The sequence below is a fragment of the Nicotiana sylvestris genome, chromosome 11 (assembly GCF_000393655.2).
Source record: "Nicotiana sylvestris chromosome 11, ASM39365v2, whole genome shotgun sequence".
NCBI lineage: Eukaryota > Viridiplantae > Streptophyta > Magnoliopsida > Solanales > Solanaceae > Nicotiana > Nicotiana sylvestris.
Genome location: NC_091067.1, coordinates 119,552,102 through 119,570,326, shown reverse-complemented (window position 1 = coordinate 119,570,326; position 18,225 = coordinate 119,552,102).

Sequence of the window (18,225 nt, the reverse complement as noted above, 5' to 3'; positions counted from 1 at the left end):
ATAATGCCAACAGACCATTTCAAACATTACTAGGTCATCCAGCCAGTGTCCGAGTTTAATTAGTTATGTGAAACTCCTAGCTCCTTCGATCCATTAGTTATAGAAAACTAATCGACGACATTTATCGAGTCGACTATACTAATTATAGCAGGTAATAATCAGTCGCTCATATAAACAACACGTTCGGGGACCTAAAGGGTATCAGACAACTTTTATTAAATTACTGGGCCTATATGAATTAGTTCCTTTGACGATTAATCTAACTGACGATCATGTTTATCACAGAGTGTATTCAGAACAAACAGAAGACAATCGACCAAATAAAGGGTCTTTAACAGAGATGAAAGAAATCTGGAAGAAGTAACAAAATAACAAACAAACACAAAGAGATATGCTGACAACTTATTTGGAAATAAAACAAAAGAACGGAAAACTTACCAAAATGTTTAAACCAAACAGACCCAAATCAAACTCGACTTCGAACCTTTGAGGCCGAACAAACCTTAATCAGGGTGTTCTCACATGAGAACACCTTGGTTAAGGTCTATTAGACCTCAAACCTATGTCAAAACTGGCCGGGTTCCCCAGGTGCATGTGCTTCAGAAGTCTGGATTTCCAGATCTGGATTTTTGGGAGTTGTGGGTGGATTCGGACCAAACCAAGCTTGGTTTGGTCACGAGGAAGGTCAGGAGAGTGTCTAGCATGAAGATGGGGTGGTTTGGCATAGGTCCAGGTTCGACTCAAATCTTCAAACGAAGATTCGAGACGAACGGAAGTGATTCGAGGCTTGTGGTTAGTGGATTCGTGTTCAGGATGGTCGGGTGCATCGGGGGTGTTATTTTGGTGGTCATCGGAACTGTGGTTGCCAGGCTTATGGTGGGAAACCTAGGCTGCTAGGGTTTGAGAGGAAAGGGAGCCTGGGGAAGATGGTGAATAGTGGCCGAGGGGGGGGTGTGGCTTGGGGCGTGGGGTAAGGGGGTTAGGTTTATATATGTATTGAGGGTTTAGATCCTGGCCATTGGATCAATTGAGATCAAGGGCCAGGATCTAACCATTGAGGAGGGACGACGTCGTTCGGGAGATGATAGTGGGTTATGACCGGGTAGGGGATTGGATCGGGTCATGTTGACGGGTTTAGAGGAAGGCCTGGATCCGTTGGATCAATGGGAATGAACGGCCCAGATTAACTTGCCTGAAACGACGTCGTTTCGACTTAGCAGGGGCTGTATTGGACCGTTTGATTGCCATGAATCAACGGCTCAGATTGAGGCGCTGATACGACGTCGTTTGGGACGTGTCCGGGCAGCCTGTGTTTGGACTGGATCTGTGTCCTGGTCTTGGGCCTATTTTGTTTCATTTCTTGGCCCAAACCGATTTTCCCTACTCTTTTGCTTTTGTTTTCTTTCTTATTATTTTTTCTTTTCTTTTAAACAAAATAAAAATAACAAATAATAAGGTAACGGATTTAAACAACAATGCAACATTTTAACACAATTATCACAAAAATATTTACGTAGGTTAGCTAAAAGCCTAGGGCGAACGGTGCACATATATATTTTTTGAATTTTCTTTTACTGACCGAATTATGGTTTAACCATCCTAATACATATATTTTGTATTTTGTTTGTTAATGATTAAATGCAAAAAAAGAATGGACAGATCCACAAGTGACTAACAACACATGAAAACTCGAACAATTGTACAACGAAGCCATTTGTCACTATTTTTATTTTCTTTTGGAGCGAATGTCCGTAAAGCAAAAATCACGTGCTTACACTCATTTCCCTCCAATTAGAGAAAATGTTTTCCTCGTCAAGAGAAGGGAAAATATTTTTCAAAACCCCTTCTCAACCTTCCCACCTAAGGGTGGCAAGTGGGCCAGTTAGTCGCGGGCCGGCCCAGACCCGCAAGCCCATATAGGTAGTGGGCCTAAAAGGGCCTACCCGTTTAAGCCCGGGACCAGGGGGCTTGAGACTCAGTTGGGCCGGTTCATTGAGAAGCCCGTTAGGCCCGAGACCGTTTGGGCCCGAGACCGGGTCCTAAGTGGGTCGGTTCAACCGGTCCTAAACGGGCTCAACGACTACTTTTTTTTAAAAAAAAAAAAATCCAAAATTTTTTTTGGTCGTTGCAACATTTAAAAAATGGCCATTGGCCTGCAAAAATAGTCGTTTGGGCTTTCTAAAATAGCCATTTAACCCACCCCCAACTTTATTTTAACCCCAGACTTTTTATAATTACACTTTTTCCCTATTTTCAATTATAAATACCCTCCACCCCATTCTTTAATTTTTCTCACAAAATCATCAATCTCTCTCATTTCTCAAACTCAAATTGAAGTATTCAAGTCTTCACTCATCGCTCATTTCTCAAACTCAAATTCTTAATTCAAGTTAAATCATGCCCGGTGATTCTAGATGACGCCCATTTGTTTTGGAACACTTTAATATGGTAGAAGAAAATGAAGAAGCTTACATAATAAAGTGCAAGAACTGTGGTCGAGTCTACACTCATCTTCCAAAATTGAAGGGCACGCGCTATTTAAGGAGGCATATACAGAGTTGTCTTGCGCGTTCTCCAGACATTCGTATTTAAGATTTTAAGTTGATTTGAGACAATTTGTGTTATTTTAAAATTATTAGACGTATTATGCTTAATGTTTTAGTTTGTTAGATTAATTTGAAGTATTATGTTGAAGGCATTGAACTTTAATTTGAAGTATTAAATGTAAACTTTAATTTGTAACTTTAATACGAAGTTCATCTTTATATATATATATATATATATATTTCGCTAGATCTGGATGGCCGTGCGGACTACCGCCCGCCTACCTAGATCCTGGTGTAAAATGGTATCAGAGCCTAGGAATTTTCATGGTAATTGTGTAATAGATATGAAAGATTCAACATAGATATGAAGCTTTTGGAATGGATCTGGGAGAAACAAGTACTAAAAGTACTAGACTTGAAGAGGTAGATATACCTCAAAACCTTGATTTGTTAAATAAATGGACAATTCCTAAAGTTTCTATAAAAACCATTTATGATTATGGTTGGTTTGATAAACTTTCTTCTAAACAATTGATAAAAACAACTGAACAGTCTTTAGCATTAAATTCATCTGAACAGACTATTCGTTTGTTAAACAAGCATGATATAGATTTATATAAACATCATTACCATTATGTGCATATTGGTATGGTTCAAATTGCTTTTAAACCTTTAACCCTTAAAGGGTTACCAGAGACCTTCTTAGCAGCTCTTAGAGATGCTAGAAATCTGAATTTCAGACAGTCTCTAATGGGTTCGATAGAATCTACAGTGGCCTATGGTCCAGTATATTTTAATACTCAACCCAATTTGCAACTATCTCTTTCTGATGTTAATATTCTTGATGCTTTAACTTTAAATGTGAAAACGCATGGTTATAATTATGCGCCTGGTTCTGAACTTATATGTCTGTCCTATAGGATTTATTTCAAATTATTATCTACTTTAAATCCGAAATGTAAGTTATACGATACTTCGGATCAGACCATATTGGTCGAAACCAATTTTGCAAAGTCCAAGGTCACCACTAGGAGACCTATCAGATGGGAGGAAATTAATTTTCCGACTACATGGACTTTAAATTCTGTTATATCCCCAAGTCAGATTACTAACGACTTGTCAAATACTGAATTTTCGCATGTCACTCAAAATCCGGATGGTAGGATTTGTATTCAATTTGATGATAAGTCTACTATTTATAATAGACATTCTTTTTCTAATCACAGACTTCTACCTGCTATGCAACATATTTCCCCTGTTGAACCAGTTTACGGTCCAGCTCGCAATCGTGCGGCTTCTTTACACACTATTGCTAGCGATAAGCCTGATTCCAAAGATAAGAGGGTTGAAAGGGTTAAGATTAACCCTCAAACAAATATTGTTCAAGATAATGACAATATTTCAGATAAGGATATTCCTTCTCTATCTGAGATGGATTTCGACCCCAATAATATTTAATGATTCCACACCAAATTGATTTTAGCCCAGGTTCTCGGGCCCGTATTTATATTCAAAAAGAATTTTTTAGTGAAAAATGGAACCAGTTTAAAACATGGTTTTTTGATACTTATAGTAAAGAGGATTTGAGTAATATATCTCAAGAATTTTATGAAACTTGTGCCTTACATAATCAAATTATGTATTTTGTTCCTTGGTTTATAACAACTTATTTACCTCTTTATATAAAGGTATTAGAAAGATCTTATAAAGACGGGAGTGGTAATATTACTAAAGCAATTTATCCGCCTCAGGCTCCCTTTATTTTACCTAATAATACTGGTATTACTTTCACTGCCTTTCAAAAATTTATTGATGATAATGTGGCAGCTATTAGTATTGCAGAAATTAATAAATTGATTTCTCAAAACAATTATTTGGGTTTATATGTTAAAATTTTAGGAGAACATATTGGTTCTCTTGATAAAAAACTTGATGATTTGACTATTTTAATAAAAAAAATGGGTACTAAGAAAGGACCAACTGATATTGCCTCCACTTCAGGAAGTAAAACAGTTGATCAAAACATTCTTACCCATATTCAAAGACCTCCTGAGATTCAGGATTTTAAATTTAAATCTCTTGATGACTTAGCTCAGCTTTTAGATAAAAAGCTTTCTGGTTTAAATATTAGACCTATTGATTTATCAAAAAATTTTGCTGATAAAATGGAGACCGTTTCTGATTATAAAACTGAGACTTGGTCAGAGTTTAATAAACTCAAAGGGATTGTTAAACAAAATCATAGGTATGCTGATAAACCGAGAATGCAGACCTATTATTATCCTCGTCCTACTCCTCAAGATGTGTTGATTGAGGAACGAGATTGGAATCAGACTAATACGTCTTATAACGGTTCCGAAATTTATGAATGGAATCTTGATGGTCTAACTGATAGACAATTAACCATTCTCGTACACAGAATGCTCATGTATTCGACTATCTGTAAAAGTGTTAAAAATACAGATAGAACTATTTGCAAAATGATTATTGCAGGTTTTACTGGCCAACTTCGTGGCTGGTGGGATAATCATTTATCTGTAGAGGAAAAGGCGTTCGTTATAAATGCTACGGCAACCGACGAAGGTGTTGATAACATAGGTATGGCTCTAGTAGTGGGTAGAGAAGATGCAGTTTATACTCTTATCCTTACAATTTTAGAGCATTTCAACGGTAGATTTACCTCAAACCATCAGACCGTCCGAACTTTACTTAATGGACTTAGATGTAAGACCCTTAGTGAGTTTAGATGGTATAAAGATACTTTTATGAGTAGAGTTATGGAACTACCCGAGAATAGATATGAGCACTGGAAAGCCAAGTTTATAGACGGCCTCCCTTCCTTATTTGCTGAAAGAGTAAGGAATGTGTTAAAGGGTAGTTGCGGAGAGATTCTGTATAATAATTATACCTATGGTAAGCTTATAGGTGTTTGTACAGAAGAAGGTCTTAAATTATGTAATGAGCTAAGACTTTCTAGACAGCTTAAGATAGATAAGCTTAAAGAAAGGTCCCAAGTAGGTGACTTTTGTACCCAGTTTGGTTTACCCGGAACTTCCACTCAAAATAGGAAGAAGAAAACCAAATATCATAGGTACCCTAACCCGGATAGCCCGTATAAGAAAAAGAGGTCTAGATATAGGCCTAAGGAAGAACGTGATACTAGAAAAGCGAACAGGAAATCTACTCGATTTGCGAAGAATAGATCCAAACGTGATCTCGCTGATATTAAGTGTTATAAGTGTGGAAAGTTTGGTCATATTTCTCCAAACTGCAAGCTTCAAAAGCTAAAAACCTTAGAACTCGATGATGAGTTACACGATAAGGTTTATGGCTTGTTATACACTTCGGGATCAGAATCTGACTATTACTCAGAGACTGAATCTGAAGCTGAAGTTGAGTTAATTGATTTTTCTGATAATAATAAAAATGTTGATACTGCTTGCACTGCTTGCAAAGGTGATATTTGTGCTTGTGATAGTGACGAATTTTATAAATTGAAATCACAATTTGATGATCTTAATATAAAAACTATTACATCTGACAATGTAATAGAACTTTTAAAAGAAGTTACTGATGAAAAACTTCGTGAAAAAATTATTACTTTAGCTGCAAGTTCAAGTTCTAGTAGTTCAAAAACTGTTGAAAAATACAAAAACGAATTTGAACACTTTGCACCATATTCTTTATCTGAAATAAATAGAAGACTTCAAAAGTCCAGTACTCCTAGTCGAGATACTTCTTTTGATGATTTAAAAGAAGAAATCGAAAATTTGAAAAGAGATATTAAGTCTCTTAAGCAAAATCAAATGATTTGCGATCACCGGATTACTCAAATTGAGAAAAATAATTCTCTACCTGAATCTTCGACTAAAGGATTTTCTGATTTTTCTAATGATAAAGGAAAAGAAATTTCTGATGAAAAATCTGATTTATTTTTAGGTATGATGCAAATTGTTACTGCACACAAATGGTATATTAAATGTACTATTTTAATTGATAATAATTTTTCTATAACGGATATAGCTATGATTGATAGTGGTGCAGATGTAAGCTGCATTCAGGAAGGATTGATTCCTACTAGATATTTTCAAAAGACTACTCATTTGGTGAAATCCGCTTCTGGTCATGCTTTAGATATAGAGTACAAATTGCCTAATACTCATATTTGCCAGAATAAAGTCTGTATTCCACATTTCTTCTTTTTGGTAAAAAACCAGTTATACCCTCCAATCATACTTGGAACACCTTTTATTAATGCTATTTATCCGTTTAATAATATAGATAAACATGGTTTTTCTGCTACTTATCAAGATAAAAGGATAAGCTATTCCTTTGTTACAGATCCCGTAACTAGAGATATTAATGCCTTGATTAATATGAAACAAAGGCATGTTGATTCACTACAATTAGAAATTCTTAGTATGAATATATTTGATACTATACAATCTGCAAAAGTTCAGCAGAAGATTAAATTAATTGCTGAAAAAATGGCCGTTGATGTTTGCGCCGATCACCCTAGTGCCTTTTGGAACAGGAAAAGGCATATTGTAACTCTTCCATACGAAGAAACCTTCTCTGAGGATGATATTCCTACTAAATCTCGACCTTGCCAGATGAATGCTGAGCTAGTTGAATTCTGCAAAAACGAGATTGATAGTTTGTTACAAAAGGGTTTGATAAAACCCTCAAAATCTCCTTGGTCATGTTCTGCCTTTTATGTTAATAATGCGGCAGAAAAGGAACGAGGTATTCCTCGCTTAGTCATAAATTATAAACCATTAAATAAACATCTGAAATGGATTAGGTATCCTATCCCTAATAAAAGGGACTTGCTATCCAGATTATATGACGCCAATATATTTTCAAAATTTGATTTAAAATCTGGTTATTGGCAAATTCAAATATTTAAAGAGCATACTTATAGGACTGCTTTTAATGTTCCATTTGGGCAATATGAATGGAATGTTATGCCATTTGGTTTGAAAAATGCCCCTTCTGAATTTCAAAAAATTATGAATGATATTTTTAACCCATATTTGGATTTTATCATCGTTTATATTGACGACATATTGGTATTTTCTAAAACTCTGGAGATGCATATTAAGCATCTTGATATTTTCAAGAAAATTGTTATACAAAACGGTTTAGTAATCTCTAAGCCCAAGATGAGTCTATTCCAAACAAGTGTTCGTTTTCTAGGTCATAATATTTGCCAGGGAAAAATTACCCCAATACAAAGATCTATTGATTTTGCCTCAAAATTTCCTGATGTTATCACTGACAGGACTCAATTACAAAGATTTTTGGGAAGTCTAAATTATATTTCCCCTTTTTATAAAAGTTTGTCACGTGATCTAGCCCCTCTATACGATCGGCTAAAGAAAGATCATAAACACCCTTGGACTAACCAACATACTGAGTTAGTCAAAAGTATTAAAGGGCGTGTTAAATCTTTACCATGTTTAACCCTTGCCAATCCTACTTGGCAAAAGATTATCGAGACAGATGCGTCTAATGTTGGATATGGAGGGATTTTGAAACAAGTAAATCCCAATAATAAGAGTGAATACTTAATAAGATTTCACTCTGGTAAATGGACCGAAGCTCAAAAGAAATACGCTACTGTGGCGCATGAAATGTTAACAATTGTTAAGTGTGTATTAAAATTTCAAGACGACTTATACAACCAAAAGTTTTTGATAAAAACTGATGCTCAATCGGTTAAATACATGTTTGACAAAGATTTTAAGCACGATGCTTCAAAATTAATATTTGCTAGATGGCAGGCTCAGCTAGCACCTTTCGATTTTGAAATACAATACAAAAAAGGAATTGATAATTCCCTTCCGGATTTTCTATCCCGGGAATATTTAGAATAGATTATGAATTATTATACCATGTTTTTGGATGATAAGGTACTGATCACTATTCTTAAAGTGATTAAATTAAATAGAGACTTACAAGAAGTTATACTTGATATTATTATGGCTGACATTATTCAAACAAGGGAAGAAGAACACTATAATTTTCAAGAAGTTATTGATATTCTTCAGTTAATTGAAAATGTGTGTCCCTTCGGTCAAGATGATATCAGCACTAGAATTATGCTATCCTTTTTAATTAATAATGATTTGCAATCACTTTTTAATTAATAATGATTTGCAATTTCCGCAGAATGGACCCTTCATGGGTCACCCGGGGCAGAGGTAGGGGAAGATCTTCCCCTAGTAGGACTTATTCTCAGGGATCGTCATACGGATCCTCATCAACCTCTCCAGTAATACAAAGAGGAAAAAAGAGTTTGATAAACTCAAAAGTGCCGCATACAGGAGAATCCTCAGGATATTCTATACATCTGGAAGATATTCCAGAAGACAGTCCGTTATACGGACATCTGCAGGCTTATTTAGCATCCAAAAAGCAAAGTGATACTTTTGCTTCAATTGCTAAAGAGGAAGACAATGACGATATCAAGTCATATGAAAAGTTACCAAAAAGAGAAATGATATTTCTCCTTGAAAACTCTGAGATTCAGAGAAAAGAAGAACCGTGGAAAATATTTCAGAGATATCTGATTAATGGATTATACTATCCGGGTGAATCATATAAAACCCGCACCTATTATGAAACTATCCTGATCAGTACAGGTAGTGCAGAATTCCAGCACTTTTCAGGTTATAACACAAATGAAAATGTTTATAACTTTTCAAAAGTCATTATCAAACAGATTATATCTGTTGAAGAATGGGGTATTTCCACAATGAAAGAAAGGCAGATAAGCCTTAATAAATCACCAATGAATTTCACTTATTGGGATTATATTCAAGCATTTGATAGAGTGCTTTATTATAACAATGAAAGACATAAGCATACTTGGTTTATCAAGGTATGCGCCAAGGTATTTACAGGACCTATCCCTAACTGGTTTTTAAACTGGTGGTCATACCACGGTCCTACTACAAAAATTTTGCCTGAACCATTCCTAAAATTATACAAAGAATGGACAAAAGCCTCTCCGTTCTTAACAGATTTATATCACGCAGATCATATCTGCTATCTAGAAAAAATTGATCAGATTTACTTCTTTATTGAATTTTCTATCCCCTGGATCCATAAATGGACCCCGGAAATGGGTTATACGGAAGAACAAATCCCTTGTTTATATAGGGTATTCTACAACAATTTTTGGGACAAATTGATGAAAACTGATCCCAAAACAAAGACGTTATACGGCCAAGAATTATTAGATTCTATAAAAACACAAATTCATTTATATGTGACAGCCCCTCAAAAAAGGATAGTAGAAGAAAGCACTGTTAAACATATTGCTCGGAGAATATCAATCCAAGATGGAGATAAAATGGATTTGATAAATCAATACTTAGAAGGGTTGAAAAGAAATCTGCTCCAATCACTAGATCAGTGTGAAAAATCAGACACTTCAATGAGAAGTGAGACGAGTGGTGATGACCTCGTAGAAGATACTCAACCTATACAGCCAGAAATGATATTATCTGACAGAGAAATTGACAAGGTGGAAGAATTCCTCCAACAGATGCAAAATATGGACAAAAAGAAGACTTGACAGCTTATCAGCCGCCAGGACCCACTTAAACAGTAGATACACTGTTCATCAACAGTAGAAACACTGTTTATCTACAGTAAAAACACTGTGTAGGGACCCAGATGTGGGACCCATTTTACTATTCAAGATTCTTTTTTTTTGTTATTTAAGAATGCTTCTTCATTTGAAGAAGAAGAAGGCCGGAACCCCCCTCTCTCTCGACTTTCTCTCTCCTCTCTCTCTCTCTCAACCAACCCCCTTTGTAAACACTTAGTTCATAGCTTAGTTTGTAAATCGAGTTCAAGAATTAATAAAAGTTTTGAAGTTCATCTTCAGGGCCTTGCTTCTCGGCCTACAAGGTACATATTTATTCTTCTTTTAAGTATTTTTAGTATCTCTCCCTAGCCGTGACCATGTCCGGCTAAACGGATTCATATCTATGTTGAAGCACTAATTTCTCTTGCATATTAACCATGAAGAATCAAGACTCTTTCAAAATATAAAGAAATTGTAATATAGTTTTTTGATTTGGTTCCAAGATGGTGGTACAGTCGGTTCTGGTACTACTCTTATTGGCTTTGCCTTAGTGGCTACGTCTAGCCAGCTGTGACATTAAAGCCCGCTGAAGTTGTCAAAAGGGCTACCTCTTTCACAGTTAGAACTGCTAGACACATGGGCTCAGTAAGAGTATGTATCAGGCTTAGACAGGCCCCTTGCTTGGGTAAAAGGGTATAGATCCTTCCATACAGTCATTAAACTATAATAGAATTTCCGTATATTTCGAATCCTTATTGGTCGTGCGGACTACCGCCAACCTTTAAAGTGTACTAAAGCAGCTAGATCTGGATGGCCGTGCGGACTACCGCCCGCCTACCTAGATCCTGGTGATAAATACATAAAAGGCAGAACATGACCAAGGAGATTTTGAGGGTTTTATCAAACCCTTTTGTAACAAACTATCAATCTCGTTTTTGCAGAATTCAACTAGCTCAGCATTCATCTGGCAAGGTCGAGATTTAGTAGGAATATCATCCTCAGAGAAGGTTTCTTCGTATGGAAGAGTTACAATATGCCTTTTCCTGTTCCAAAAGGCACTAGGGTGATCGGCGCAAACATCAACGGCCATTTTTTCAGCAATTAATTTAATCTTCTGCTGAACTTTTGCAGATTGTATAGTATCAAATATATTCATACTAAGAATTTCTAATTGTAGTGAATCAACATGCCTTTGTTTCATATTAATCAAGGCATTAATATCTCTAGTTACGGGATCTGTAACAAAGGAATAGCTTATCCTTTTATCTTGATAAGTAGCAGAAAAACCATGTTTATCTATATTATTAAACGGATAAATAGCATTAATAAAAGGTGTTCCAAGTATGATTGGAGGGTATAACTGGTTTTTTACCAAAAAGAAGAAATGTGGAATACAGACTTTATTCTGGCAAATATGAGTATTAGGCAATTTGTACTCTATATCTAAAGCATGACCAGAAGCGGATTTCACCAAATGAGTAGTCTTTTGAAAATATCTAGTAGGAATCAATCCTTCCTGAATGCAGCTTACATCTGCACCACTATCAATCATAGCTATATCCGTTATAGAAAAATTATTATCAATTAAAATAGTACATTTAATATACCATTTGTGTGCAGTAACAATTTGCATCATACCTAAAAATAAATCAGATTTTTCATCAGAAATTTCTTTTCCTTTATCATTAGAAAAATCAGAAAATCCTTTAGTCGAAGATTCAGGTAGAGAATTATTTTTCTCAATTTGAGTAATCCGGTGATCGCAAATCATTTGATTTTGCTTAAGAGACTTAATATCTCTTTTCAAATTTTCGATTTCTTCTTTTAAATCATCAAAAGAAGTATCTCGACTAGGAGTACTGGACTTTTGAAGTCTTCTATTTATTTCAGATAAAGAATATGGTGCAAAGTGTTCAAATTCGTTTTTGTATTTTTCAACAGTTTTTGAACTACTAGAACTTGAACTTGCAGCTAAAGTAATAATTTTTTCACGAAGTTTTTCATCAGTAACTTCTTTTAAAAGTTCTATTACATTGTCAGATGTAATAGTTTTTATATTAAGATCATCAAATTGTGATTTCAATTTATAAAATTCGTCACTATCACAAGCACAAATATCACCTTTGCAAGCAGTGCAAGCAGTATCAACATTTTTATTATTATCAGAAAAATCAATTAACTCAACTTCAGCTTCAGATTCAGTCTCTGAGTAATAGTCAGATTCTGATCCCGAAGTGTATAACAAGCCATAAACCTTATCGTGTAACTCATCATCGAGTTCTAAGGTTTTTAGCTTTTGAAGCTTGCAGTTTGGAGAAATATGACCAAACTTTCCACACTTATAACACTTAATATCAGCGAGATCACGTTTGGATCTATTCTTCGCAAATCGAGTAGATTTCCTGTTCGCTTTTCTAGTATCACGTTCTTCCTTAGGCCTATATCTAGACCTCTTTTTCTTATACGGGCTATCCGGGTTAGGGTACCTATGATATTTGGTTTTCTTCTTCCTATTTTGAGTGGAAGTTCCGGGTAAACCAAACTGGGTACAAAAGTCACCTACTTGGGACCTTTCTTTAAGCTTATCTATCTTAAGCTGTCTAGAAAGTCTTAGCTCATTACATAATTTAAGACCTTCTTCTGTACAAACACCTATAAGCTTACCATAGGTATAATTATTATACAGAATCTCTCCGCAACTACCCTTTAACACATTCCTTACTCTTTCAGCAAATAAGGAAGGGAGGCCGTCTATAAACTTGGCTTTCCAGTGCTCATATCTATTCTCGGGTAGTTCCATAACTCTACTCATAAAAGTATCTTTATACCATCTAAACTCACTAAGGGTCTTACATCTAAGTCCATTAAGTAAAGTTCGGACGGTCTGATGGTTTGAGGTAAATCTACCGTTGAAATGCTCTAAAATTGTAAGGATAAGAGTATAAACTGCATCTTCTCTACCCACTACTAGAGCCATACCTATGTTATCAACACCTTCGTCGGTTGCCGTAGCATTTATAACGAACGCCTTTTCCTCTACAGATAAATGATTATCCCACCAGCCACGAAGTTGGCCAGTAAAACCTGCAATAATCATTTTGCAAATAGTTCTATCTGTATTTTTAACACTTTTACAGATAGTCGAATACATGAGCATTCTGTGTACGAGAATGGTTAATTGTCTATCAGTTAGACCATCAAGATTCCATTCATAAATTTCGGAACCGTTATAAGACGTATTAGTCTGATTCCAATCTCGTTCCTCAATCAACACATCTTGAGGAGTAGGACGAGGATAATAATAGGTCTGCATTCTCGGTTTATCAGCATACCTATGATTTTGTTTAACAATCCCTTTGAGTTTATTAAACTCTGACCAAGTCTCAGTTTTATAATCAGAAACGGTCTCCATTTTATCAGCAAAATTTTTTGATAAATCAATAGGTCTAATATTTAAACCAGAAAGCTTTTTATCTAAAAGCTGAGCTAAGTCATCAAGAGATTTAAATTTAAAATCCTGAATCTCAGGAGGTCTTTGAATATGGGTAAGAATGTTTTGATCAACTGTTTTACTTCCTGAAGTGGAGGCAATATCAGTTGGTCCTTTCTTAGTACCCATTTTTTTTTATTAAAATAGTCAAATCATCAAGTTTTTTATCAAGAGAACCAATATGTTCTCCTAAAATTTTAACATATAAACCCAAATAATTGTTTTGAGAAATCAATTTATTAATTTCTGCAATACTAATAGCTGCCACATTATCATCAATAAATTTTTGAAAGGCAGTGAAAGTAATACCAGTATTATTAGGTAAAATAAAGGGAGCCTGAGGCGGATAAATTGCTTTAGTAATATTACCACTCCCGTCTTTATAAGATCTTTCTAATACCTTTATATAAAGAGGTAAATAAGTTGTTATAAACCAAGGAACAAAATACATAATTTGATTATGTAAGGCACAAGTTTCATAAAATTCTTGAGATATATTACTCAAATCCTCTTTACTATAAGTATCAAAAAACCATGTTTTAAACTGGTTCCATTTTTCACTAAAAAATTCTTTTTGAATATAAATACGGGCCCGAGAACCTGGGCTAAAATCAATTTGGTGTGGAATCATTAAATATTATTGGGGTCGAAATCCATCTCAGATAGAGAAGGAATATCCTTATCTGAAATATTGTCATTATCTTGAACAATATTTGTTTGAGGGTTAATCTTAACCCTTTCAACCCTCTTATCTTTGGAATCAGGCTTATCGCTAGCAATAGTGTGTAAAGAAGCCGCACGATTGCGAGCTGGACCGTAAACTGGTTCAACAGGGGAAATATGTTGCATAGCAGGTAGAAGTCTGTGATTAGAAAAAGAATGTCTATTATAAATAGTAGACTTATCATCAAATTGAATACAAATCCTACCATCCGGATTTTGAGTGACATGCGAAAATTCAGTATTTGACAAGTCGTTAGTAATCTGACTTGGGGATATAACAGAATTTAAAGTCCATGTAGTCGGAAAATTAATTTCCTCCCATCTGATAGGTCTCCTAGTGGTGACCTTGGACTTTGCAAAATTGGTTTCGACCAATATGGTCTGATCCGAAGTATCGTATAACTTACATTTCGGATTTAAAGTAGATAATAATTTGAAATAAATCCTATAGGACAGACATATAAGTTCAGAACCAGGCGCATAATTATAACCATGCGTTTTCACATTTAAAGTTAAAGCATCAAGAATATTAACATCAGAAAGAGATAGTTGCAAATTGGGTTGAGTATTAAAATATACTGGACCATAGGCCACTGTAGATTCTATCGAACCCATTAGAGACTGTCTGAAATTCAGATTTCTAGCATCTCTAAGAGCTGCTAAGAAGGTCTCTGGTAACCCTTTAAGGGTTAAAGGTTTAAAAGCAATTTGAACCATACCAATATGCACATAATGGTAATGATGTTTATATAAATCTATATCATGCTTGTTTAACAAACGAATAGTCTGTTCAGATGAATTTAATGCTAAAGACTGTTCAGTTGTTTTTATCAATTGTTTAGAAGAAAGTTTATCAAACCAACCATAATCATAAATGGTTTTTATAGAAACTTTAGGAATTGTCCATTTATTTAACAAATCAAGGTTTTGAGGTATATCTACCTCTTCAAGTCTAGTACTTTTAGTACTTGTTTCTCCCAGATCCATTCCAAAAGCTTCATATCTATGTTGAATCTTTCATATCTATTACACAATTACCATGAAAATTCCTAGGCTCTGATACCATTTATCACCAGGATCTAGGTAGGCGGGCGGTAGTCCGCACGGCCATCCAGATCTAGCTGCTTTAGTACACTTTAAAGGTTGGCGGTAGTCCGCACGACCAATAAGGATTCGAAATATACGGAAATTCTATTATAGTTTAATGACTGTATGGAAGGATCTATACCCTTTTACCCAAGCAAGGGGCCTGTCTAAGCCTGATACATACTCTTACTGAGCCCATGTGTCTAGCAGTTCTAACTGTGAAAGAGGTAGCCCTTTTGACAACTTCAGCGGGCTTTAATGTCACAGCTGGCTAGACGTAGCCACTAAGGCAAAGCCAATAAGAGTAGTACCAGAACCGACTGTACCACCATCTTGGAACCAAATCAAAAAACTATATTACAATTTCTTTATATTTTGAAAGAGTCTTGATTCTTCATGGTTAATATGCAAGAGAAATTAGTGCTTCAACATAGATATGAATCCGTTTAGCCGGACATGGTCACGGCTAGGGAGAGATACTAAAAATACTTAAAAGAAGAATAAATATGTACCTTGTAGGCCGAGAAGCAAGGCCCTGAAGATGAACTTCAAAACTTTTATTAATTCTTGAACTCGATTTACAAACTAAGCTATGAACTAAGTGTTTACAAAGGGGGTTGGTTGAGAGAGAGAGAGAGGAGAGAGAAAGTCGAGAGAGAGGGGGGTTCCGGCCTTCTTCTTCTTCAAATGAAGAAGCATTCTTAAATAACAAAAAAAAAGAATCTTGAATAGTAAAATGGGTCCCACATCTGGGTCCCTACACAGTGTTTTTACTGTAGATAAACAGTGTTTCTACTGTTGATGAACAGTGTATCTACTGTTTAAGTGGGTCCTGGCGGCTGATAAGCTGTCAAGTCTTCTTTTTGTCCATATTTTGCATCTGTTGGAGGAATTCTTCCACCTTGTCAATTTCTCTGTCAGATAATATCATTTCTGGCTGTATAGGTTGAGTATCTTCTACGAGGTCATCACCACTCGTCTCACTTCTCATTGAAGTGTCTGATTTTTCACACTGATCTAGTGATTGGAGCAGATTTCTTTTCAATCCTTCTAAGTATTGATTTATCAAATCCATTTTATCTCCATCTTGGATTGATATTCTCCGAGCAATATGTTTAACAGTGCTTTCTTCTACTATCCTTTTTTGAGGGGCTGTCACATATAAATGAATTTGTGTTTTTATAGAATCTAATAATTCTTGGCCGTATAACGTCTTTGTTTTGGGATCAGTTTTCATCAATTTGTCCCAAAAATTGTTGTAGAATACCCTATATAAACAAGGGATTTGTTCTTCCGTATAACCCATTTCCGGGGTCCATTTATGGATCCAGGGGATAGAAAATTCAATAAAGAAGTAAATCTGATCAATTTTTTCTAGATAGCAGATATGATCTGCGTGATATAAATCTGTTAAGAACGGAGAGGCTTTTGTCCATTCTTTGTATAATTTTAGGAATGGTTCAGGCAAAATTTTTGTAGTAGGACCGTGGTATGACCACCAGTTTAAAAACCAGTTAGGGATAGGTCCTGTAAATACCTTGGCGCATACCTTGATAAACCAAGTATGCTTATGTCTTTCATTGTTATAATAAAGCACTCTATCAAATGCTTGAATATAATCCCAATAAGTGAAATTCATTGGTGATTTATTAAGGCTTATCTGCCTTTCTTTCATTGTGGAAATACCCCATTCTTCAACAGATATAATCTGTTTGATAATGACTTTTGAAAAGTTATAAACATTTTCATTTGTGTTATAACCTGAAAAGTGCTGGAATTCTGCACTACCTGTACTGATCAGGATAGTTTCATAATAGGTGCGGGTTTTATATGATTCACCCGGATAGTATAATCCATTAATCAGATATCTCTGAAATATTTTCCACGGTTCTTCTTTTCTCTGAATCTCAGAGTTTTCAAGGAGAAATATCATTTCTCTTTTTGGTAACTTTTCATATGACTTGATATCGTCATTGTCTTCCTCTTTAGCAATTGAAGCAAAAGTATCACTTTGCTTTTTGGATGCTAAATAAGCCTGCAGATGTCCGTATAACGGACTGTCTTCTGGAATATCTTCCAGATGTATAGAATATCCTGAGGATTCTCCTGTATGCGGCACTTTTGAGTTTATCAAACTCTTTTTTCCTCTTTGTATTACTGGAGAGGTTGATGAGGATCCGTATGACGATCCCTGAGAATAAGTCCTACTAGGGGAAGATCTTCCCCTACCTCTGCCCCGGGTGACCCATGAAGGGTCCATTCTGCGGAAATTGCAAATCATTATTAATTAAAAAGTGATTGCAAATCATTATTAATTAAAAAGGATAGCATAATTCTAGTGCTGATATCATCTTGACCGAAGGGACACACATTTTCAATTAACTGAAGAATATCAATAACTTCTTGAAAATTATAGTGTTCTTCTTCCCTTGTTTGAATAATGTCAGCCATAATAATATCAAGTATAACTTCTTGTAAGTCTCTATTTAATTTAATCACTTTAAGAATAGTGATCAGTACCTTATCATCCAAAAACATGGTATAATAATTCATAATCTATTCTAAATATTCCCGGGATAGAAAATCCGGAAGGGAATTATCAATTCCTTTTTTGTATTGTATTTCAAAATCGAAAGGTGCTAGCTGAGCCTGCCATCTAGCAAATATTAATTTTGAAGCATCGTGCTTAAAATCTTTGTCAAACATGTATTTAACCGATTGAGCATCAGTTTTTATCAAAAACTTTTGGTTGTATAAGTCGTCTTGAAATTTTAATACAC